The sequence below is a fragment of the Eulemur rufifrons genome, chromosome 17, assembly GCF_041146395.1.
Source record: "Eulemur rufifrons isolate Redbay chromosome 17, OSU_ERuf_1, whole genome shotgun sequence".
In the NCBI taxonomy this organism is placed as follows: Eukaryota; Metazoa; Chordata; class Mammalia; order Primates; family Lemuridae; genus Eulemur; species Eulemur rufifrons.
The window spans coordinates 63,730,679-63,757,205 of record NC_090999.1 but is presented as its reverse complement, the minus strand read 5'-3'; positions in this window follow the sequence as shown (position 1 = coordinate 63,757,205).

The following is a 26,527-nucleotide window of genomic DNA, read 5'->3' as shown; positions in this document are numbered from 1 at the left end:
ATGAATTCCAGTCTCACTGGTGGGCTGAGGTTGCTTCTCTCTGGCCTGTCCTGATGAGGACAGGTTGAAGGTTACAGCAGCGCTGAGCCTTTAAGGCGAGACTTTAGGGGTCCTATCTCAGAGGGACCTTGGAAGGAATGGCTGAGGTGGAGGCCCAGGGGAGGCAGCATCACTTGGAAGGAGCTGAGACTACGGCAGAGGAGACCTAGGTCTAGCTTGGAAGTCGTCAGATTTCAGGCTGAGGACAAGAGGACCTGACCAAGTAGTGGAGATGGGGTCTGCAGTGAGACATCTCAGAGGGACAATAGCTCCTGAGCATATGAATGGATAAAATGTTTCTTCTAAAGATATTTTTCTTGGCTGGTGAAGCGGCTCATGCCTGTAATCCTAGCATTTTGGGAGGCTGAGGTAGAAGGACTGCTTGTGGCCAGGAGTTCGAGACCAGCCTGGGCAACATAGCAAGACCCTGTCTCTACAAAAAAATTTTAAAAAATTATCTGAGTGTGATGGTGCACCCTATAGTCCCAGCTCCTTGGGAAGCTGAGGTGGGAGAATCACTTGAACCCAGGAGTCTGAAGTTATGGTGAGCTATGATCATGCCACTGTACTCCAGCCTGGGTGACAGAGTGAGGCCCTGTCTCTTAAAAAAATAAAAAGTCTGTCCTGGTCCACCGTGGTGTTACTAAGGTACATGTACATAGGTATGACTGACCAGCCTGAAGTGGGACCCACCTGGATCCTGCCACGCTGCCCTCACAGGGCCTTTGCTACAGTGGCGCGTGGCTGGAGTGTTCCTGCGCCTCTGTCTTCTGCCCACCTGGCAGGTTCCGAGCGCTGCTGCGGAAAGCGGTGCGCTCCTGGCCCACTTCTCGCTTCGCCGCAGGCTCCCCTCGCTGCAGCTGCTGTTTCCCAGCCATCCATATGGTGCCACAGGAGGGGACACAGGCAGGGACTTCACTATTCACAAAGGGGTCGGGCTCAGGACCTCAGGAGGGGCTTTCTCTATTTATCAAGGCAAGGAAAGAAAATACAGAATCCTTATCTGGATAGGGAAACTTTCTTTTTAAAACATACAGGTGAATGGTATTTCTGATTTTACTGGGCTTGGGTCTGCACCTGGGGGTGGGAGGGATTTCAAAATCATATTTAAAGGAAGGAAAGAAAGTTTTACACACCATCCTCACCATAAAGGATCCTGGTTGTGATTTTAAATGTTGAACTAAATCGATTTTAGTGATCTGTGAAAGGCCAGCTTTTGTGTTTCCGAAAAGTTGTTCTCAGAAAGGCCTGCTAGTTAATACTTGGTGTCCATTTGTTCACAGATATGCTTCCTCTAGGACTGGAGCAGATAGCCACTGAATACCTGCTTCAAACCGCCCTTCACGTTTTCTTGTTGGAAAGATAACCGCTGGACAATCGTCTGGTTACCTTCAGCAAACACGGAAACAAATCAAGACATTAAGAAAGCCACGGTGGCTGGCAGTTCCGCAAGCTTTGGCAGAGGAAGTTTTCAAGACAGCGTGCCTCACTAGCCAGAAGTCAGAAAAGATTGAACCTGTCCTTTCTGTCTCAGCTGCTCCTTAAATCAATGCAATTCCTCCAAATTAATGTGAATTGAAACATGCATTGCCTTTCAACTTAATTGAGTACTTACTATGTGTGAATCACTGCACCAAACAGGGGAGAGAAAATGAGGGAGGCAAATAAGATGTGGAGCCTGCCTTCAATGAATTTACAATTAATTTCAGGGCACATTTTTTCCTTCTGCTCTTTATTGGGTGTAACCCTAAGACAAGAAATAAATGAATGGAAAAGCATATTCTGCAAGTATGTTAAGTCCCTTTAATAAAAAACAAAACAAAACAAAACACACACACACAAAACTCCTAATGTGGGCAACTCAGGACATTATTCGATTCCATTTTTTGTCGGATTTCTGATAGATGGGATCCATTTTATTGATTCCATAATATTGAGTAGACTTTAGAGATATTAAAACATTATAGTTAATTTGAACTAAGTTCTATTTTTTTCCCTCAGGTATAGATTGTCTGTTGGAAAAACATATTGTTTGTACATTTCTTGGGGAGTGGGAAGGTGAATTACACCTGTCGTCTCTGTGGTCCTCTACCTTCCACGCCCTAGGGGCCTGCCATTCCGTGTGAGTTATTAGTATGGAGAAGAGGAAGGTTTGCCTTAAACTTGGGCGATGGTACTCATGGACCCAAGATAGGATGGGGACGGAGAAAAGCACACCTGGGCAGTGGCTCTGTATGAAAATTTGGCAAAGTAATTATCAGTATTCATTGTATTGTCCTTAGTGTTCCGTAAGTTGAATGACTATACAATTTTTCCAGAAATTTATTTCTGATCTGAGAATATGTCATGAGTTTTCCAATGTTAAGACACTGATATGATTCTATACACTGGGCATTTTATGCAGTGTCTGTGACATATTTTAGTATGTATGAGCCAACAATAGACACGTCTTTGTCTTGAGTAGTGTCCATCTGAATTGAAATTGTGCCAGCTTTTTTTTTAACATCAACAGACTTCTTAATTAAGCTGCCAATATATACTGCCACTAGCACTGTCTGCTGAGAAACGAATTGTGTAAGTGCTGTTTCCATCTTATTAAATAAACAATGTTGCTCTGTTTAAAATGGATTTAAAGTATTTTTTGAATGGGCCCTTATATTGCTCCCTAAATAATTTGATGAGAATCCTTATACCATCCCTTTTAATTTCTAAAAACTATTATATTGTTCTTCAGTAAGCAATAGCTCTAATTTGACCATAACTTTAGCTGTATGATTAATCCTTAATAGGAGGAATCGCCCCACCCCTAAACTCCTTCTCATGCGTGACATTGGATATTTGTTATGTCACTTTCAGTTCGCATGAAGTAGCTTCCAGGAAATCTTAGTTATTATATTAACTTGTGTTAAACTAAACTGTAGCTATTGATTTCCTGTTCTGGGAATTTTCTGGAGGGCACATCTCTGTATTACTGGTGCAGAGTGTCTGGTGCACAGTAGGTCTGTGTTTAGTGAACGTTTTGGTGATCAAGGAATGTAAAGTATTAATAGCTCTTTTTCACTTATGGCTCTTACGCTCTGTAAAAGACAGAGGGGTCTTGCTAACAGATTAGCACCTTTATTGGTTTGTAGTTTACAATCAGTCTACTTAGAATGAGTCCAAATAAACTGAATATTTTTATGTAGTCTGGTCCATTGGGCCTCTTCATTGGCGTCTTGGATTCACCAGTTCAGCCCTGTCATTTGTACCAATGTCCACTCTGCTGCCACTGAGCAGGGGCCCTCGCCTGACTCTCTACACAGGGGCGGGGCCTTCAGAGGGGCTGCTACACTTCTCCTCCGGCTTGTCTGTCAATAGAATAGCAATCTCTCTATTCACTGGGTACTCACCATGTGCCAGGAGCTGAGCTAAGTGCTTTACATATATTTTCCCACTTATTTACTCATTTAAACCTCACAATAACCATTTGAAGAAGGCAGTATCCACTACAGAGGTATTTATCTTGCTTAAGTCTTGGGGATCCAAATCCAGATCTCTTAGACTCCAAAGCCTGAACTATTAACCCCTACCCTCTGCTGCATCCCAGGAGAAATGTCCAGTGCCTGTTGTATGTGGGAGGAGGGCAGATCAAATCTGGACATAGTCCAGATTTATTGCATTTAATATTCTTGAACCGAAAACTGTCTCACAGATAAAATCCAGCAAATCACAGTTGTTTTGTCAATGGGGGAAGGGCAGAACAATTGGGAGAAAGCAAAGTTGGAAACAAACCAATTTGAGTCAAACCTTTTAGCCTTTACCTCATACTGCTTTTTTTTTTTTTTAAAGTTTCTTTTTTTAACATGGCCTGACACCATATGATAAATCAAAGCCTGATGTAATTGACCCAGAATTGATCCCCAAATGTCTTTTGGGGGAGCATGCTTTAACTCTAGTTGTTGATTCTGAGGAATAATTGCCACTCTAGAAAGGTAATTACATATGCCATTGTTTATACACATAATAGGCTCAGAACGCATGTTCTGCACAGAGGGAAAGAGAATCCTGCTTGCACATTAGGGGTGTGACTATGTATTGTGTCAGAATGCCACAAATAGCATTTGAACTGCTCCCGATTACTGCTGACCTCCCTACGTGTGAGTGTGTGTACGTGGGTAAGGGAGAGCTGGGGAGTGAGGAAGGATGGGCCACAGAAGGCTGTTGAGCTGAAGGGCAGTGATTTGTTTTTCCTTAATGTTTTCATTTACCAAAACATCTTTTGGATCTGATTCATTTAGCTTGGTCTGGTAAAAAGACTGTTTTCTCTCTGCATGGCATATGCTTATTAATGAGTTCTCGTATTTCTTTCCATCAAGGGCTGTTTACTTTGTGGAAATGCATAGTGAGAATCCTTTTCCACAACATCCTACTAAACGCCCTGGTTTTGACCACCCCTTTAAGTCTACCAGTCAATTAAGACGGTAGCCAGTGCCTTTCCTCTTACTGTGCTTTCTGGTAAAACATAAATGGAATTTAAACCACAAATAACCAACTAAAGCATTTCATGCCTTTTCCTTTCGCCATAAGACAGTAGTTATCCTAAGTAAATACAACAAAAAGGCTATTCTGTGGTAGTCTAACACTAGCCACCTATTTTTTTTTTTTAATCAAAGTCTTAAAAAACCAAAATGTCATGACTTTTTATAGTGCTACACAGTGAAAGAAATACGTATGTATTCCAATATGGAACTGAGCATTGTTTGAGGCCGAAGCAATTCATCGTGGGCTATTCTCTGCCCCAGTGTCCAGCAAATTGCATGACCTGCTTGTTAGGCTTGACAACAGTGTTTTACCTAACAAAGGCCTCTGCAGCTCCGAGCAGCAGTGGAATGTCGGAAGGAGCACGTCTCACACACAGATGTACAGCCTTAATGGCCTATGAGAAGATGCATGTGGCAGGGAGCAGGGGGTGGGGGCTGGGCGCTTGCCGTGGTGGGGTGTGTGAGTGGGCAGGTTGGGGGCCGGAGGGAGGGGAAGGCCAGCAGTTAGCAGTAGGGACGTGGCCCCACTGACCACATTTAATCAGCCCTCTGTAAACAATTCAACGTTTTCATTGTTCTCTAAAAACTAATAAAGAGAAACAAGCACTTTTCATTCATCTTGAAGTAATTTTCTGTCAGGTTGGAGCCCCTTGTGGCCTCCAGCTTGTGCAATGCTAGCTGTGTGATACAACAACTATTGCAATTTATTTTACAAACTCTGGTCATTCACATGTCAGTTAGTGTTCACCAAGCCGGCATCTGAAATTGTGCAGTTAACGAGTTTTACAACATTTCTATCAAGAGAAACTGTTTAGCATAACTGACTCTTAAGGAGTTATTATACCTCTAAAAATCCATTTTAAGGGGCATTATTTAAATAAAATAGAAAAACGGTTCACTGCCTTTTAAAGGGGCTACAAAAAAAGTCCATCAGCTCCAGCGCAGTAATCCTCAGCTTAAAGCACTCTTGAGAGTACTTCTGGGAATTGTCAGCATAATGAAATGTTTTGTGAAATGTCCAGATAGATTCCTCTACTCAACAATTTTACTGCACCATATTTATTTTCCTTCCAGTTTTTAAAGAAGTGAATTACTTTTTGAGAGGATGACTCTATGTTGTGTAGATTAATTGAGCACATTATTACCAAGGTTGTAGCAGAAGTGACGGTTCTGTTTGCGGTGTCATCTCTACGCATCTGCGGGAGGGGAAAAGAGAAAGGCGGATTTCTCCCCTGTTAGTGCTTTGGCTTCAAAAGGGTTAAATCATAATAAACTTATAGATTTTTTGCATTTTCCTTGTGCCGCATTTTCCTCAAACTTTAAAGCAATTTTGGCACACAATAACACCTGTCAATTTCTTAAAAGTTTACAAGATGGACTCTGTTTTCTTACCCTAAATAAATAAATGTAGGAAAACCCATACACGTGTACATTGACACATGCATAATGATGCACATCATTTGAATCTGGTCCATTTCAATAGGAGATGGATGCTATTGAACATTTTGCTTAAAGAAGAATAGATTCCTCACATTAACTGAGATGGCCAATGACCCCAAACCAATTCATGGCTAGAGTTCATAGTGGCAGTATTATATAACATATCAGCAAGTTCATTTAGCATATGATATTACTTAACAGGAGTAGAAGCCACCACTTGTAAATAAGCTTAATGGTTCTTTCTATGATGAGCAAGACCAGAAGAAAAATTATGTTCTGCTGTAATAAGAGATATTAGATATATCCTTAGGAGGTGTATCTATAACACTGAACATTTTCATTTTGCCACAAACAGTCCCCTAATTTCTTAGACTGATGTTGGTGCACACAACGTTAATTTTCTGAGGGAGACGGACACGTGTTCTTGTGCTTGTTAGCTGTGTCTGCCCATAGGAAGCGAAGTAACATCCATGAGCCAAATACAATTTGACATAATTCATGCCTTTATTACCTCCTACAGAACGACATTATTTCATGCTGGCACATTAATGTTTCCAGCACGATATTGTCATTCCTGGAAGTTTTACCTTCTGAAGTTCAAATGTTGAGGAATGAGTTTTAAAATTCTCTAAGTGCCTTAGATTTGGGGTGAATGCAACTTATTCCAGGATCAGCTTTTTTACTCTTTTTTCTGATATTTTTGTGGCACGGGAGATAATGTTCAGATAATGGGCAAAAATTACATCTGAAAACTCTCACTTCTTGACCAAAGAGCTTATTACTATTCTATTTCCAGTTTTTCAAATAATGTTCAGTCAACTTATCATGTTGTACTTTGCTGCTATTTGCTCCTTTAATGATGTAAAATCAGGAGATGTTGATCAAAAAATGTTTCAGTGATTGCAGCTTGAATCCATTTGGGGTAGGACTTAGGTTTTTCCTAGTATTCCAGCACTCAGAATTAGGGCAGAGGGAATGTATTTGTTTCCTATTGCTGCCATAACAAATTGCCACAAATTTAGTGGCTTAAAACAACTCAAATCTATTATCTTACAGTTGTGTAGGTCAGAGGTCACTGAGCTTAATCACTACTCAACAGAGCTGCAATCCTCCTGGAGGATCTGGAAGGATCTGTTTCCTTGCCTTTCCTATCTCCTACAGGCCACCTGCCTTCCTTGGCTTGTGGCCCCTTCCTTCATCTTCAACACTAGCAACGACATGTAGAATTCTTCTTATATGGCATCTGTCTGACTTTCCTCTGCCACCACATCTCTCCCCCTCTCTCTCTTTCTGAGTACAGCTGGAAAACTCGTTCCACTTTTAAGGACTATGTGATTAGATTGAGCCCCCCTGGACAATTCAGGATGATAGCCCCATCTCAAGGTTCATGCCCTCAATCACATCTGCAAAATCCCTTCTGCCACGTAACATACCATATTCACAGGTTCTGGAGATTAGGACAGGGACATTTTGGGGAGGCCATTAGTCTGCTTACCACATGGAGTCTCTCAGAGTTGCTTTCCATACCAGTATTTGGAGGATTAGCAGTAGTCACCAGCCAAATAGTCTCCAAACTTCACAAATTATGCACAAAATAGTTTAAAAATTTAGAGTATGCACCCCCATGTATGTGCATTTTCTTCTAAATTATACTACCATTAATCACTGTATTTTTACTGCTAGTAAAGCTTCATTTCTTTTTAGTAGATAAATGAATAGAAACAGATCTAATGACTTCTTTTTGCATCCAAAGCATATCTTGTGTACCCGTATGTGTACCTCGTTTTGGACTAAATGTGCAAAGTGGCTCTTTATGCTTCTTTGAGACATACAAGGCTTCAAGGTGGGGAAGGGACTGCAGAAACTTTCTGGTAGTCCTGATAGTTCTTGGAAATGAGGAAGAAAGTTATTTTCTTCGCATACACTATCACCGTAGTTATAGAGTGTAAAGGATAGAGTGTAACATGCCCAAAATTTTCTTGAAAGTTGAGCTGCAAATTATAAAATTACAAGACAAATGCCATTTTATAAAAGACTAGAAAAAGATTGTTTATCAGAACGCCCCCATACATGAGTTGTCTACTTGTCTAGAATAAGGCCATATTTCATCACAGTAACTACTCGTGTCAGTGCACTTGAAAATTCCAAGAAACAAATTGCTCAATGACCATTTTAAACACCAGCCGCAAGGTCCGTTTCTCTCTGGGCTGAGAGAAAAAGTGATTTTACTAAGTTCACTTTAAATCATATTTTCAACTTTAAGAAACCTCTATGTTACACCACCACACTTTATCTCCCTGGCATGTAGGCTTATCACAGCATAGGGAAACCAGAAATGGTAACACAAGCCGACTCTAAAGTCCCCTTGTGTTAAAATTTGAGATGTTTTCAGAGCAGTCACCCTCAAAAATGGGCTCTTGCTAAGACATGCTGACACACCTCTGAAATAAAAAAGAGCTTCTGCAGAGTGAATGAAAGTAGGTTGCCACAAAAATGTATATCAATTATGAAACAAGTCAATGAGGGTTTGCCAGCTGCCGAAAGTGTCCCGGAGGCGGTCTGGGCAGTATATTTTTATTCGATTTGCCCCAGGCCACTTGCATTCTCTTCCTGAAAGGTGGACAGGTAGTCTTCTTAAATTGTTTGCGGATAGTCTCCACCGATGATCTCAAAATGTAACTGATAACGTGTCAATGATTACGGTGCAGAGACTTTAAATACTATGGCTAAATTTCCCCACTGAAACCCAATCCAGGGATTAGCAACAATAGGGAATCTGTTTTATTTGCATTTAATTTGTACCTTCACACTATTATCTCCCATGTTTTAGTTTCAGGAAATGTGGTCTCGGGCTATTATAACCACATTTCATGCTGCTGTTGCACTGTTATTTGATCTCTATGGTTGGAAATGACTTACTGAAAAAATAAAGCCAGCATACTTTATTTTAATTATACCAGTGCAGTGTCTAAATAAAAAATGTACTTTATATTTAATGTGGAGCACAGATTAACAGTTTTATGGGACATAAAATCTATCTATATCATTTTCTATTTACACATCAGTTATATATCTTTCTCTCAGCAAAACAAATGCCTATGGTGTGAGAACGAGGAAGGAGAGCATCGAAGTTACAATCACATGGGCAGTAAATAACATCTTAATTGGTCTGGAATGCCGGAGTTTGATTTTTTTTCTGCCTGGCTTTTATTTATTGATCTCTATAGCTTATTTATCTTTCTAGTGATTTGTACAAGTCTATCTCCTTTCCTCAATAAGCCAATCTATGGTGGTTTTATATTGCAAATCCCATCTGGGGAAATGGTCTAGAGAGAGAAGTGCAGTTACTCCTGGAAAAACCATTATTTAAAAGCTTTTGTAGAGGTAAGGGTAACTTCTCAGTTTTTATACTTTGTCTTCTGGAGAAAAGAAGGAAAGAAGAAGTGAGCTATTATGAAGTTGCCACCCGGTCTATGTTTCAACAATTCTTTACTCTCCACTTGTTTGGCAGCAATAAGAAAACAAAGAAGGATTTAGTGTACACTGGGAAATGTCTTTTAAATGTTCCTGTACATGATTTAGTTCCTAGTGAGGGAAGCAGACAAAAATGGATGGTGTATATCTAATACATCATCTATACACCCTGGATTTTCTTCTTCTATATGCATTTCCACAGCTCCACTCCTAATATCTTTTTTAAATAGCACTTTAGGATAAACTACACTTCAAATGACACATTATGCTCCATAGTGCAATTGAGAACCCGCAAATGTAACCATTCTCAGGAAAGCTGGTTGGCAGAAATTCCAACACTTTTTCTACTATGTAGATATCCACAGCCGAAGTCAATTCTGGAAAATTAGTGATTTTTACCCCCTCCTGTATCAATGATCCCCTTGTTCTTTGTCAAATCGGCACTTCCAGAATTTGTCGCGATTCTATTTCCATGTCTTGATCTCACAGAATATTAGAGGAGTGCTCTGAAAGATTTGCTCTGGTGATAGCTGAGTGAAAAACAAGTTTACAGATGGCATTGCTATACTTATGCTACACAAGCGAGGCTTTGCAAAGTGATTCTATAAACACGTTCCAAAGAAGAGACTCTGATATCCCATCATCACCCTAATGTAACCTTAACCGCCTTGAAATGAGCTAATGAAAATTTTGGGCAGGCCTCTTAGAGAATGCATTTGCATTTGACATAATTAGTGGTAGGCAGATCTCACTACATCCAGGGGGAATCTCGAGACAACTGCTTTGTCGACTATTAGTGCCTAATTTCTGAATGTCAAACCCTGCACATCTTAATTTCTAGAGAATAAGCTCAATTGAACTTGTTCCCCAGTTATGCAAAAACTGCTCAGATAAAACCAAGTGGACACCAATGTAATGAATGTGGTTATTAAATTGTTTCAATTGAAAGAACCCTATTCTTACACCATCATAATGGGAACAATTTATCCCCACTGATCGGCCTGTCTCTCTCTTTCTCTCTCTCTCTCTCTTTTTCTGAGCTCTCTTTGATCTTGAAGCATATTGCGGTGGTGTGTCCTATTGAAAAGCGAAACTGGGGCAATTTTAATGCTTTTGTACCTTACCAGTGCTCTATTTTTTTCACTGTTTAAAAATAGCTGTTAATTATAAGTGCAGTTTAAATGTCTCAAGTGACCCAGAAATGCAGGTTGGAATGAGACAGATTGTGTGTCTCATATAAAACAGATGTACTTTCACAGAGCATTCTGAATTCAGCCTTCACTCTGTATCCTCCTCTTGGGTTATTTCAATCAGGTATTGAGCTGGTCTAGCACTGTGCTATAAAATCCCACACATTTGAACAGGGAAAAAGAAAAGCAGATCTATTTTTTTTTTTTTTTTGCCGCAAAGAAAAGATTCTTTTGTATATCAGACGATACTATGTGGGTATATTCACTGGTGCTGTTGGTGTTAGGTAATGGGACAAGGGCTACGTTCCTGGCCAGGAAGACCATATGATTTCCTAGAGTTCCACTCTGCCTGTCTCTTGGGTTGGGAACTCTTCATGAAAAGAACACTGTAGTGGTGATAAACATATCCCCTGGGGTCCTTCTTCAGCTTGATTCAATAGTGCCCCAGGACAAATTAACCTCCTGCCAGATTTCAAAGATCTCTGATTCTTTACTCGTTTCAGAAACTAGTGGTTTTAGCTCCTTGATGACACTAGACCCTGGAGATGGTGACAACACTGCTGATAGTTCAGGAACCAAGGCTTTAATAAGCCATGTGCTAACTCAGTAAAATCACGCTATCGATTTATTCTGCTACAGTCTGAACAAATCTTGGTACTTAACAAATTATATGTCTTTGTATCCAGTAGGTTTGAAGGTATGCCTATTTAATTCAGTCCCAAGAAGTGATTTCAAAGTTGAGTTTAGAATACAGTGCCTTCCAGTGGCTTGACGATCTTACCCAAGTCCCTTAAGATCTTTGATATACACCTCAAAGCCTCCTGAATCCAAAAAGTTGGACAGTGAGAGAATTTAAGACTCTTCCCTCTTCCTCCACTTGGATTCTGATTTTGTGGCTCGATTTCCCTTGCTAGCAGAATGGAAACATGTCTTAGTAAGGAGAGAGAGTTTATATGTACTGGCTTCCTATCTATTTCTAACTAGACATGCCCACAGGAGTTCTTCATTGCCATAGCAATGACATCGAACATAGAAAGGTATGGGCTTAGAAACAGATTTTTCAAGTTCTTTGTAGAAAACTTGTAGATATTTTAGTCAAGTTTTAAGTGAAGGCACTGATTTGAATGTTTTTCATAGCTGATTTTCCATTTTAATCAGTAATTTCAACTTAATTGATTTAATTGAACTATACTAATTTGTCCAGTAAGATTCATTTCATTTAGTATTTACAATCTTGTAAGTGATAGTCCAAAGCAGTTGGGTTATGGTCTCATTCCAAGTCAATGGTTTATCTTTAACAGGAGGGAAAGGCACTGTATTGGGTAACTTTAAGGGTACCTATTAACATAGAGCATCAAAAACCAAATTTTTAAAAAATTCTTTAAATGCATGCCTTATAAATGTATTCCACTCACTGAGATACATTTCTATTGCTATTGGAAGAGAAATGATAACACACTAATAGATATGATACAAATAATATTATTTCTAAGTGGAGTAACTGTGAAAGTAGAACAAATTACTCTGTAGATCTATGGGGGGGTTGGAAATGTCTTAGAGCCGTGTTGCCTAGCCAGGCTATTGGTAGGGGTAGAAGAGACTGATGTCACCCTGGGCACATGGATGGCTACTGGCTGTGGATGTTGGGCATTAGGACTGTGAAATCCAGGCCTGGGTGAGGGTCTGGATGGATGCCAGGTGTAGGCATGGGCTCTACACTGGGTAAAGCCTGGTTTTGAACAGGTCAGCATGCTGGAGCGGGCATGGCCTAGTTCTGAAAGCTGGGTGTTGGAATTATCCGTGAATGAGGGTCAGAGAATAAAGTGAGCCTGAAGTCAGGTAGACATTTAAGAAAAAGGAAGCTTCAAATTCTGGATGTACAAATGAGGAAGTAGTCCAAAATCAGGCAATTGTCCGTAACCAGGTGCCTGGGGAACTGAAGAGGAATGACCTACCAAGCAAAAGTATAAGGCCCCAGAAACAAGAAAGGACCGTGATGGATGAGGCAGCGCTCCTACTTCAAGTGCCAGAGGAAGGGAGGGACTCAATCAGAAACCCAGGAGGAGGGAACAGGTGAGGAAATTGCACACTGGTTTGGCGGAGGGGAGAGCTGACTTCTGGCAGGCAGATGTCGCGTATTGGTGCATCTCAGGGGTCTGCGGGAACTACAGCCAGGGCCCCCCGTCTCCCTGACTGCGCTTGTCCTGCAATCCCCTCAGAAGTTTCCCAGTCATAACCTAGTTTGAGCCTTTTCTCAGACCATCTAATATAGAGGCAAGAAGGCTCCACATCAAGATAAACACAAAGGCTGTGAGTGATTATATTTATAGGTGTTCTTCATTTTCTTTTCTTTTCTTATTTGTATTTTCTACAGTGATCCTTTATTATTATATTTTGGTAAGAATTAAAAGATATATGTTAAATTCTTAAGTGACATAGAGGAAAGAGTTAATACCCGAATTCAAATCCTGAATTCTCCTTTATCGCATAAGTCTATGACTGGGGCAAGTTACACTTCAGAGCTACAGTTGGCTTGTCTGTAAAAATGGATAATTAGACCAAAATGGTTATTATTTCTCATTCTTCCATACACTCTTCCATACTAAGGAGGAATTTGTCCTCCACTCCCTAGGGGAAAGAGCCAGGGAGGAACTTTTCTATCTCTTCCCTTTCTTACTTTTCCCATTGGAACAAAGAGTCACTTAATGATCGAGTAGTTTGCCTGTTTGGTCTCTTTGCCTTTCTCTCCTTTCCCCCTACAGAACACAAACTTTTCTTTTCTTGTTACAAAGTAAGCTTATACAAGTAAGTCTTACTCTTGTGGCAAAAGTCTTCCCTTTTGGAGAGATACCTTAGGAAGCCCATTTGACAGCAAATCCAAGCCATGTTTTCTAGTTCTGTTTTTCAGGCTTTAAACTGACATTTTAATCTACATTAGTGTGATCCTTGGGGCTTCTTTCTTAATTGAGTCCATACTCAGGGCACCAGTAAACAATACCAATACATAACACCAGCAGTCCCCAACATTTTTGGTACCAGAGACAGTTTCATGGAAGATAATGTTTCCACAGACCAGAGGGTGGGAGAGGAAGGTTTGGGGATAATTCAAGTGCATTACATTTATTGTGCAATTTATTTCTATTATTATATGACATAATTATACAACTCACCATAATGCAGAATCTAATGCCGCTGCTGATCTGACAGGAGGCGGAGCTCAGGTAGTGATGTGAGTGATGGGGAGTGGCTGTAAATACAGATGAAGCTTCCCTTGCTGGCCTGCCATTCACCTCCTGCTGTGGGGCCCGGTTCCTAACAGGCCACGGACTGATATGGGTCTGCCACCTGGGGGTTGGGCTTGGCAGCATAATACCACCTAATTGTTCTTTTAATGCCTCCATGGCTGTGAGGTTTGGAAATCACGTATGAAGTGCCTAGCACTGTGCCTGGCAATAGTAGTAACCCAGTAAACAGAAGTTCATGATAATGATCATTGTAATGGCAGCTTTCTTACTATGACTAGCAATGGTCCCCTGGGCTGGCAGGTCTTTTCCTTCCCTCAGTTTTGATCTCTTATTACAGACCAGTGTAGCTCTTTTCAAGGACCCATCCTTCCTGCTATATTCACTACTACAGCTGTTTCCTTCATGTGGTATCAAATCCTATTTTTCCGTAGTGGACGCAGGGCACTTTTTCTGTTCTTCCCAGGGCTCTATGACTGTTTTAGGGACTGTTTAGGTATGCAAAAGAGCAAAATAATGAGAAACTCTACCCTCGAACTCAGAAACTGGAAGGGAGGTTTATCATGATCTCCAAATTCTCAGTCTCCCTGTTACTTCTCCCCTGTGTGGGCCCTGCCCCAGCTAGCGGGACTGATCCCAGCTCTGGTTAGGAGGAAATTAAGTGTTTGGTTAATTTAGCATTAATTGGCTTCAGGCTGCCAGGCCTGTTCTGTCCTAAAGCCCTAATGGAGTCTTCCACATCCTGCAGCCAAGCCTTCCCCCTTGCACGGCGGCCCCGCAGTGCTGCGTCTGTTTGCTCTTTCTCCCCAGCCATGCCTCCCAGGGCAGGAGCCCGGCCCTCTGCCCCCGCTGCTCCTGCCCCGGTGCCTCACTGTGCTGGCTTCCAGACTCAGCCAGGCCCCGCTGTCAGCACTGCACCCCTCGAGCTGGGCCTCCTCCCGCTTACCTTGCGCCCCTCAGCGTTCACTGCCTGGCTGTCTTCCTCCCGCCGTCACCCGCAAACAGCCAGGCTCCGCGCCAGCCCCATTCTGTCACCGCGACATTTTAAGAGGCACATAGAAATCTCATGCCTTTCTTTGCACCTCCAGTCCCCGGCTGTCCCTGTTGCCCCCTGCAGCCCCCGGCCCCAGCGCCGCACTTGCTGTGCCCTCAGCTTGGAAGGCGCTTCCTCCGGAAAGTGGCAAGACTCACTCCATCATGCCCTTCAAGTCTGTCCAAACTCTCCCTCCCCAGAGAGTCTTCCCTTGACCACCGCCCCATCACTCTCCATCATGGCCTTGCTCAGCTGTATTTCCACCTTTAACTTAGATTATGGCTACATTTGCTGGTTGCTTTACTATGTCTTCCCCACCCCCAGCACTTGAGCGAGCAGGATTTGGTCTGTCTTGTTTGCCCTGTACAGAGAGTGCCCGGCACGCAGCAGGTGTTCAGTTAACCGCCCATCCTTTTGCCAGCACGGTTCCATCATTCTTAACAACTTTGGTTGATTATTAGCAAAGTTAAATGTGACAGGAATAAAAGAAAAAATACTGATTTGGGCGTATAGATTTACAACCTCTTTTCTGAAATTTTGAAACCCCTAAAGCTATGAAAACAAAAAGTTCTCTTTTTTTCTGGCAAATTCATTTGGTATAAAACCTGAGCTGAGCTTGTATAGTCTATGTATAATACTCATTTATCTCACTTAATATGAATATTCATGTCTCACTACATAAATATCAATGCACTTGATTCCAGCATGCTTCTCCAGACCCTGAATATAATATGCAGCATATGCATTGTATTAACCTTAAAACTGGGAAAATTCCAAGTTCCAAGTACATGTGGCCTCAAGGGTCTCAGATAAGGGAGCACAGATCATTAGTTGCAATCCTTTGTCTTTCATTCCCGTCTAAAGAGGGTAATGGAGGGGAGAAAGAAGTCAGGAGTTAAAGAGAGTTAGTGCAAGGCTGGCATGGGTGAGTTTCTGGAGAGAAAGGAGGGGAGAGGACAGCTGCCTTTATGAGTAACTTTGGGGTATGTGAAGAAGATTTTTAAGGAGGTGAGTCTGGCTGCATGCTATGCATTGCAATTCCCCTATGCTACTAACTCCAGAGAACTTCAGTAAAAACTCATTATTTATTTAGTGATTTATATATTTTAATTTGTATTTTGGATGTGTCACCGTGCTGAGATTGAGTGCAAGGCACCCAACACATTTCTGGTTCCATAACTATTCGTAAGAGATAGCATATCTGTTCCTGGTTTCTACTGAAATGTGAAAAGTTTGATGTATTCCTGTTCTGAGAGTTCTTTTCTTTTCAGAGTAAGAGAATATGGATAGATCTTTACTAGAATATTAAAGAAACTATTTAGATAGCTATGAGATCTATCAAATAAGTTAATATGTCAAACATAGGATAGCAGATTGAAGATAAATTTAGGCTGATATTCAAATATTATCTATTAAGCAATTGTATTGGGTAGACACTATGCTTGGAACTTTCACGTACGACAAATTTTGAATTCTCAGGAAAACTGTGACGATATTTATTTCCTGGTAATGTTTTCTTTTTCCAATATTTTTTATTTTGATAAAATGCATATAATATATTTACAATCTTAACCACTTTTAAGCATACAGTTTAATGGTGTTCAGTATCTGCATATTGTTATGCTACCATCACCACCATCTACCTCCGGAACTTTTTCATCTTGTAGAACTGAAACTCTATATCCACTAAACAATAACTCCCCCTTCCTCTCCTCCTTCAGCCCCTGCCAATCGCCTACTTTCTGTCTCTATGATTTTGACCACCCATATAAGTGGGCTCAAACAGGCTTAGTCTTTTTGTGACTGCCTTATTTCACGTAGCATAATGTCCCCCAGGTTCATTCATGTTGTTCAGCATATGTCAGAGTTTTCCGTAATGTTTTAATCAAATGTTAGCATATTTTCCCATCCCCCCATATGGTTTTATCTCTCAGTGTGGAGTTAAATAAAATTTTTTCTTTGTTTTTGTCATACAATCAATTTCCTATACTAAAATATCAAGATGATTGAAGTTGTCACTTTTCTTCTGGACATTTTGACAATGTGTTAACATGGGCTTAATCACAGATTATCTGGGTTGATGGGAGACGTTTCAACATGATCGCTTAAATTTTTCTCACTGGTTAAAAATGATTAGATCCTACCTTTGTAATGCTTTGTGTGCCTCGTACTTTACGGAGTGGTGAGGAGGAATTTGAGAGCCCTGCTCCTTCAGGGAGTGTTTCCCATCTTGCTCTGGAGCAGAGTGTGACTGCCTGTGGGTGACAGTTAAGAAATAAAGAATTTGTCCTAAGAGAATTAGGCTCCTCCACCATCAACGAGAGACCAAAAACCATGTGAGCGGAGGAGCTAAAATGAAAAAAATCAGAGTTCTTGAAGCTGGTAGTGTCTTGATGATATCAGATAACTGTTCTAAATTAACTTTAGTTGATATAGTGGAAAATACAAAGGTTTGATACACTAGTGGCAGGCCTAGTAAGGTTAAATTATATAATGTGACAAGAAAACTAGCATTTGGAAACAAATTGGTAATTACCGAAGTAATTTTTGCATCTCTTTCCACTCTGTCTTGGGGAATTAGCTTTTGGGTATTGCCTAGGTAACAATATTTCATTTTCATTCAAAATGATCACTATTATGATAGTAAAGATCAAGTTTCATTAAATCCAGACACATACTACTTTTCATTTTAGAAACTCAAAATCTTTTCTCTTTCTTAAAGGAATACCCAGTATTATGTGTACTAAAAACTATAATGTTAATAACAAAATATTTTCCATACACTTGAAAGGTACTTAATAGTTATACTAAGTATCTACTATGTGCCAGGCACTGTGCAAGGTGCTTTAAATATATTCTTTTAATTCTCACAACCAAGAGAGGGGAATTCTTAACTTCATTTTATAAATGTGGAAATTGAGGTTGAGGGAGGGTAAAAACTATGCTCAAGTTTACTCCAGATATTTAGCAGCAGATTCAAGATTTGAACGTGAGTGTGTCTGATTGTCAAAGCCTTTGGAACCTTCCACAATACCATGTTGCCTTCTCACTGCATGCGAACAAATGTTGATAGCTCATAAAGGCATTAATGTGTTGAGTGTGTTCCAGGGGGAAAAAAGTCGAAATCCAGATGATGACAGAAAAGACAACCTATAAAATGTTTCAACAACTTGTACAAGTGATGTTAGAAAAGTTTCACAAGAGTTAAAACGACTAACAGATACCTCGCAAAAGCTGCAGATGCAATTTCTAAGATTTAATTATTTTTAAGCTAAAACAGTTACATATTTCTCTTAATACCTTCATTCAGCTCCTTTTTAAGATCATGTGTATTCTGTGAGAGTGAACCAGATTGGAACTCTGAAGTTTGCTCAATGGGAATATTTCTTCCATGTAAAAACCAGCATTATTTCAGAATAAGTACTAGAGCAGCAATTCCTCAAGCAGAAGTGAGTGGGGGTGTGACACTCCCTTTACTGCCACCGCTAATGTTGTCATGGGGGCAGGGACTGTGCAGTTTGAAAACTAAGTACTACTTTGGTCCATTGCTTTAATTCAACGTTAATAACAGTATTAATTTGTTCTGAATTTTATAGAATGTCAAAAGAAGGCATGAGATTTTGATACATATCAATAGTGACCAAAAATTTGACAAACACTTTGCTAGATAGGACGTCTCATTCCTTGTAGATTTCTGCCTTCTACCAATTTATTAGAGCACAGAGACATTGATATTAGACTTGTTTCTTGAATGAATCACTAAAAAATCCAAAGATCTCACAGTAACATTTTATATGATAGAATATAATTAAAAAAATAATACATAAATTAATAATTTCTCCCATAATCACAGACTCCATTTTGCAACTTCTAAGTACAAGTAATGTATCTTCTGACTAAGATAAAATGTTATCCAAATCCACTTTAATCATTGGTCTATTTTGACCTTTCTGTGAACATTTCTGGGTCATTTTCATGGTTTTTGGTTAGTTCAGTATTTTCTGTTTATAATAATCTATTGGTTATAGGCCAGTAAAACCCAAGCATTTAGTGTCTTCTTCCAGCACAAGGCAGTTTCATAATAGTCAGGTATCAAATTTCTGTGTTAGCTCTCAGATCTTTTCTGCAATCTTGTGCTAAGTCTTAATGTGTACTCACCTTCCTTTTCTCTTGTGGAATTGACCTGCTTTTTATAAAGTGGAGACACCTTATAACTCTCGCCATTGCTGCCCTGTCACTTCTAACTCCAATTGGTTTCCTTCACAAAGGGATATACCCTGGTTTTCTAAAGGGACCAAGCCTTTTCACTCTCCAATTCTAAAGTAAAATAAAAGATGTGAGGATTATGTGATTAAGGAGAGGGCAAAGGAAAGAACCAACCTTTGTTGAGTACCTCTGCTGTATTGCAAATATGTTATCTTATTTGGTCTAGATAGATATTGGAAACATTAAATCCATTGAATTTATAGTACGATCATAATGGCATCAGGTTAGTTTCAGGCTCTTCTGATAGTACTTTCTAATGAAAATTTTTGTGATCTGGTTTGTGTGTAATTGGGAGAGAGAGGATGTGCTTGTGGTTCTAGTCATGCTACATGTTGACAGATCATAGTTTGTTAGTGCCGTGGAAACTGAGGGTCAGAATGTCCACAGAGCCGCTTTGCTGCTGGGTGTTGATGTAGCTGTGGCCGTGTGGACGGCACAGGGAAGCCCCAAGGCAGCCTATATCGGCTCTGGGGTCGGTGAGCTGTGCCTGGGAACTGCTGACACATTGAGCAGGCAACGGGCAAATTAGACGTTTCAACCACATGATTAATTGGATGTTAACTTAATACTTCTAATGCTTTTCCCAATATTTACTACAATCTCCCTTTAAGTCTATTTGCCACAGCAAACTAAATTAACCCAATATTGGGTCCCAATCTAGCTTGTCATGATGTCCTGGTGGCAAGAGGCAACATAGCATAGTAGAATAGTTGAGTGTATTGATTTTGGAGGGAAGCTGCCTGGGTACTAATCCTGGTCCTACTACCACCTGAGTAAGTCATTTAACCTCTCAAAGACTCAGTTCTTCCCAACTGTGCTATGAGCATAGGACAATAGTACCTACAGTGCATGTAGAGCGCAAAGCACAGCACCTGGTACATTGTTATTGTTCAACTGTCATTGCTGATGTAACAACAAATATTATTATTGTTAAAACAGGGGCCCTGGTAAGAATATATCAACTCCATGACTTCAAGGAAGCAAGCTCTATTAACATTGTGTCCTCTTAACTTACCACATAATGCTAATTTATGCATTTAATAATCTTTTCTTCATTTTTAACCTAAATCCTGAATGCTATAGATAGGTTCTCATTCCTCTTGAACTACCCATGGAGATTGTTTTCCTTAGAGTCTTCATTTTCTATAAAATGTTCCCCATCCTTCCCAGAAGGCCCAAATTTCATTAGATTTTTGGAAGACATGAAATACAAGTTTAACCCTTACAATAGCCTCATTTTAGTCTGCTTTGTCACCTCAAATAAGCTCTTTAGAAGAAATCTATTTGTTCTATTTCCCCATTTTTCTTAGTCATTTTATAATGGGAATGAGCAACATGGATTCAAGCATGTCACAAAGCCATTCTTTAGCAAGGGCAGTTTGCCTGAAAAACAAAGTTAAATCTCTTTGGTGGAATTTTTTGGAAAAGTCATGTTGGCCCAAGATTTTGTTTTGGGGATAGTTGGGGGATAAGTCATTTTATAGAAGCTGGTTTTATTTTCCTTATTTTTTTCTTAAAGTGGTTACACAGTTCATATTCATGTTAAGTGTTATTAAAGTATGTGACTATTTTAAATTTGATAAGCACATAAATTCTTTTCTTTCACACCATATATGGTTGCATATATGGTGTGAAAAATTTTACTGTTGGACAATAATACGAGTAGAGACAGACCTCATAAGATGTCTTCTTTCCTCAGTCATGAATCAGTAAGTCTTCACGCTGTACTACAGGAAAGACATGTACACACATTATAAATTCTCTCTCCATTCTAGCAGTTACAACCAGGAACTCCAGGTAGCTTTGAAAGCCCTTTCAAGTTATCAAATGCTGTAGACCAGAGCTTTTCAAGTTTCAATGTGTGGAGAAATCGCCCAGTGGACCTTGTTAGGTTGCACATTCCGGCTCAGGAGGTCTGGGGTGGGGCCTGAGATTCTGCATTTCTAACAGGTGTTGCTGACGCTGCTGGTCTCGGACCACACTTTGAGGAGCAGGACTGTAGACTTCCTTTCCTCTTTGAGGCATCCACTCATCTCAGAAACTCCACAGGATTTGAGGTGTCCAAAAAGTGGGGAGTAACTGAAGTCAGTTAAAAGGGGCAATGAAAAAGAATGTCCTTGTGGGTGAATGTGAGTCTCAGAATAAACGCTTGGGGCACCATGATTCATGGTCTCTCCAGACACCAAGTGGATCTGAGTCAGCTCTTCTGTGCTGTGGTTAGTTTCTCCCATGGCTCATTATTCACCATTATTATTGCTATTATTTTGCCCTTGCCATTTCTATGTCTTGTTTCTTTTATAAGGGATGGGAAGATAACATAAGTTGCAAAAGCTGGTGATCCAAGGAGGTTATGAGCTCAGAGAAAGAGAAAGAGGTGGTCTGCACAGGGAAAATACCTGTTATCCTCGAAATTGGGTGGGATCATTGCAATGTTTACGAGCAAAAATGACCTTCTACTATGTTTATATGTACCAGAGTATCTAAAGCAGTGTCAAACATATAGGAGGTGTTTAATATGGAATTTATTTGCTGAATTTCAGTTTGGTGTAAGAACTATCATTTGCACCAGGGGACAATTCTGAATGAGGGTCTGAGGTCTGTGCACTAAGAGGGATAATGTTATGCCTGTCAGGAAAGAAGCAGATTGGCATTGACTTTGAATAGAGAAATCAAGCTGAGGATTATTAAATATCTGAATTAGTTACCAAAAGCAGTAACCTTGAGAAATGTGAGAAAACCACTGCATATTCTCTTAAAAACAGCAACAATAACTTTTCCTTGGTTCAATTTTGCTTAAGGTTCAGAAGAAAGATATAGACCCTTTGAAAGATTTAAAAGAAGTTTCTAGAAAAGTTTAATTAGTAATTTTTGCTATTATGGAAATAATAGTAACTTTTACAACTTCAAAGGGGCCTGGTACGAATGATTAAAAGCTAATTGTCCAGGAAGCCTCTTGCTGTTTGAAAGAGAGGCTGCTCTGCTATTCGGGACACTGAGCTTCTCACAGGGGGGTGGTGGAAGGAGATTGTCTTGCAGTGTTCTTGGACCAACAGAAAGAGAACTGCTGGTAGTCAAGTTATTTGAAAGAAATAAAGAAGTATGTCTGTGTAAAAGGAGACACAGAGGGACATCTGTCCAGGAAGTGAAGACAAGACTCAGGGGACCCTCAAGGCCTGCCTTTCCTTCATATGAGTAAATACGAGTTAAAAACTACTGTGGCAGTTCCTCAATCCAAGATGGTGGATCAAGTTGCCACTAATCATGACTCTCTAGGCAAGTGGTGTTTTCTGTTGTTGCTGTTAGTTTTTGTTTCTTCCAATGTGAAGAGAACTGTGTTTTTCTTATGGAAGCATAATGTTAGATTAAGAACTGTTTGGTAATATTTAAAGACCAGAAAGTGACAAACTTTGTCTTTAAGGATTGTTTTCAAAATTATATCATGACTTAAATTTATTTTAAAAAAGTTAGCATTTATGTTATATTTTCTTTTAAACATATTTGTGACCGTAAGGATTCCCTTCCTGTTTCTCTCTAATTTCCATAGTTGGTTGACCTCTGAAGTGGATGCTTAACAGACCTCTCTTGGTGGTGCTGCCCCTCATTGAGGCCTGGAGCTCTGGAGGACGTGTTCACAAAAGGGCTTTATCTCAACAACCCAGGGTCTAGGCTGAAGGCAGGGTGGGGCGGCCTATGAGCTAGCGTTCTTTGTTACAACAGAACTGACTAGCTGATTTGAGTAATGGGGAAATTTATAAATGTCGGAGAATGCACAGGCCCAACAAGAAGTCTGGAACTCAAAGCTTGGGAAAGATCAGGCCCGGGGGATCTCTAGGGTCTGGGCAGCAGTGTCATGGCATCGCTGCTGGAAGGAATGAGCCCAGCTGCCTGCCTTTCTTGTTATCACCCTACTCGAGATTAAATTCCTACAAAAGAAAGAGTCTGAACGTCCTTAACTAGATGGAGGGAGATGCTTTGTTCAGCAAAGGCCTCATGCGGTAGCTCCCCAGGGCAAAAATGAGGTGTTCCCGTAAGAAGAAGGGGTGAGGGGTCAAGCTGGCAAGAAAAACAGATGTACAAAGTTGGGAGGAATAAGCAGAGACTGAGAATCTGATTTTCCCCGAGTTCCTCCCACGGCAAGATAGATTTGAGTGTGTATTCAGTTGTTGGGCTGGCCTGACTCGCACGTCTTCACCTGTGCCACTCCCCTGTGCTCGTTAATGAATGCTACTTTTCTCAGTGGGTGCCTCAGTCAGCTCAGGCTGCTGTAAGGGAATACCGTAGACGGGGAGGCTTAAATAAACATTTATTTTTCACAATGCTGGAGGCTGGGGGTCTGAGATTAAGGTGCCAGCAGATCAGGGTGTGTTGAGGGCCCTCTTCCTGGCTTGCAGATAGCTGTCTTCCCAATGTATCCTCACATGGCAACAGCAGAGGGAGGAAGCAAGCTCTTCTGTCTCTTCTTACTATGGCACTAATCCCATTCATGGGGGTTCCACCCTCATGACCTAATCACTTCCCAAAGACCCTTCCTCCTAACACCATCACATTGGGGGTTAAGATCTCATCCTATGAATGTTGGGGTGGGGGGCAGATATGAACATTCAGCCCATAACAGTGGGTACAATTGCTAAGGAGATGTTGATTACTTGTTCATTTGACTTTGTTTTGTTTTGTTACTAGAAGATTTGCTGCACTTGTAATGGAAACTAAGGAAAGCTGTCAATACCATTTAATGCTTCTATAAAAATATCATATTCAGTTGTTTCAGAATCATTTCTTTCTTCTTGCCTCCATCCTTTGCCATATACATCGTATGTACACACACATGGTTCTGGGAAGTGGTTCCAGATACACAGTGGAAATGATGGAAGGCGATAACAGGTATGATGGTTTCCCAGCTGCCACAAGCATACTAGTCATCAAAAGGTAGGAAGGAAAAAAAATCAGACTTTTTGTGATTCTTGACCCCTCACTCCCAGTGCATTAGTTCACGTGGATTTAGCATGATTGGCCCTGCTGGCAACCTTTTAAATGTTTGACTTTACTGTAGATGAAAAAAAGGCTTTCTACTAAAATCGATACACTTTGTTACCCCTGTCCTAGACCACAGGGTGCATGCAATGTGTAATCACATAGAAACCTTTTTAAAAAGCAGCAAATGCTCTTCTTTTCATTTTGTGTAAAGAAAATTCTAAGCAAAGTTTGGTTCTTTCGCTTAAGACAGAATTGTAGGATAATTGTCTTTTGTAAACCTTGTGGCAATCACAACCTAGCTGAGAATAAATGGCATAATTCTAAAGTATTTTGGGGATATGTAACCTTGAAAATTTGAGTTTCCACCATCCACTGGTGGCTGTTTCCCTTAGTAACAAGGGCTAATATTTATTGAGAAGTTACTATCTGGTCAGGTGCTATGCTAAATGTGTTTGTTTTCCTCATGAAAAATTTTATTTAATTTCCAGGGAATCTTAGGAGGTCTGTACCATTATCCCAGTTTTACAGATGATGAAACTGAGGCTCAAAAAGATACAGTAATATTTTCAAGGCCATGTAGCTATTTAGAGGTGGAGCCTGGATTTTAACTCAGGAAGGAGATAGACTCGTAATCATACCACACTGCGTTTCTTTTCTCTCGCTTTGGGATAAAATTTAGAAAACACATTAGCTATGTGTTTTCTTCCTTTTTGGGGGGGACTTTCTCCCATTCAAGTTGGGATCTTGTGGCATGTGCTGCTTGGGAAAGGGTCATTGTATAATAGCAGGACCCCTCTTGGTGGCGATGGAAAATGAGTCAAAATTTTAGTTTTTGAGTTTCAGAATGGTCTAGGTATATATATGATAAGATGATTTGGAAGCGTACTAAGGATACTTCATTAATCCCTTTCCATTGAAAGTTCAGAAAAACTGCAAGATGCTGCCTTTTTTTTTTTTTCTTTAATGACAGGGAGAAACTTTTCCATGATAGTGAGAGAGCAGAGGAGCTCTTGAACGCGGTGCCTGAACCTGAGACTCCTGTAGAGACCCTGAGCCTTCCAGGCTGGCTTGGAGATCCACAGAGTGCTTTTCCAGAGTCACAGAAAGCTGGATGACCTGCCCAAAGAGTCAGGCGCCTAGAGAGCCATGTGGGCAAGCCGAGGAGGGGAAGCCATGATTTCCAGGGAGCAAAGATCAGGCAGGAGAAGGATAGGTCACTCAGCGCCACTGGTGTGGACAGAAGCTGATGACTGAAGGCCAGAGATCTCCCTTGTCCTACCACCTCACGCCTGTCCTGGTATTATACAACCTCTTGAATTCAGACATAAGCCCGAGGCAGATGTACTTTAAGAGGAATCCTCAATTGACTGATATTAATTTGCCACTTGATAGAACAGGGTTTGAAGTAGAAATGAAGCTCTATAAAAAGTGGAACAGTTCTACCTCCTGTACACCTGAGTTTTGCCTGAGATTTATACCCTCTAGGCTCCAAAGAGCCCACCAAGCCCTTTGCTTAGAAGTTTCATAAAATGCAATAAAGCAGAAAGAAAATGCTTGATGATTAAATTTAGACCAAATCAAGTCAATGAGGTAACCTATTCTCTCAAATGGGTAGTCCTTCCTTTGCATGGTTCTCATATGCAGGAATTCCAGTCGCTATAGTTTAGTTAAATAACACCAGTGCCCCAACCACAGGGCTCCCATTTCAGTTACCAGGGTGCACTAACCACGCGTTATGCCTGGAGTACACACTTCACTGCCCTTCAGTCCACAGATCATCATGTAAAGAACAGAGCCCATCATGATCAGTGACCAATCACATCACTTTATTCAAAGTCCGTCAGTGACTGGTCACTGCACAGCTGTTCTTCAGTTCATGGCCAGAAAGCCAAGGGCACAGTTTTGTTGTCTTCTTGTCTCCAAACGACAAACTCACATGACATTTTATAAAAAATAGATATTTGAAGCAGGGGAACTCACCAACAAAAATGAAGGTGGAGCAAAGAAACAAAAAATGATGGAAGTGAAATTCAAAAGTGGTTAGGACAAAAAGATGAAGATGTCTCGGAGGAAGTGACGGTGAAAAACAAAAACAAAACAAAAACAAAAACAAAAAAATCCCCCAAAACCCAAACCAAAAGAATCTTCACATTAAAGAAACTCTTAGTGATATCACATGACATTTAAATTACAAAGAGTGAAATGTTGAAGCTGACCCAAACTTAGAAAAGAACATAACAATTCAGTAAGACACAGAAAAGATATTTCCTTCTATCCTGTTATATAATGGGAAAAGGGCAAGAACTGCTTAAAGTACTCTTGATAAGATTTTTGCAAGACTAAACACTT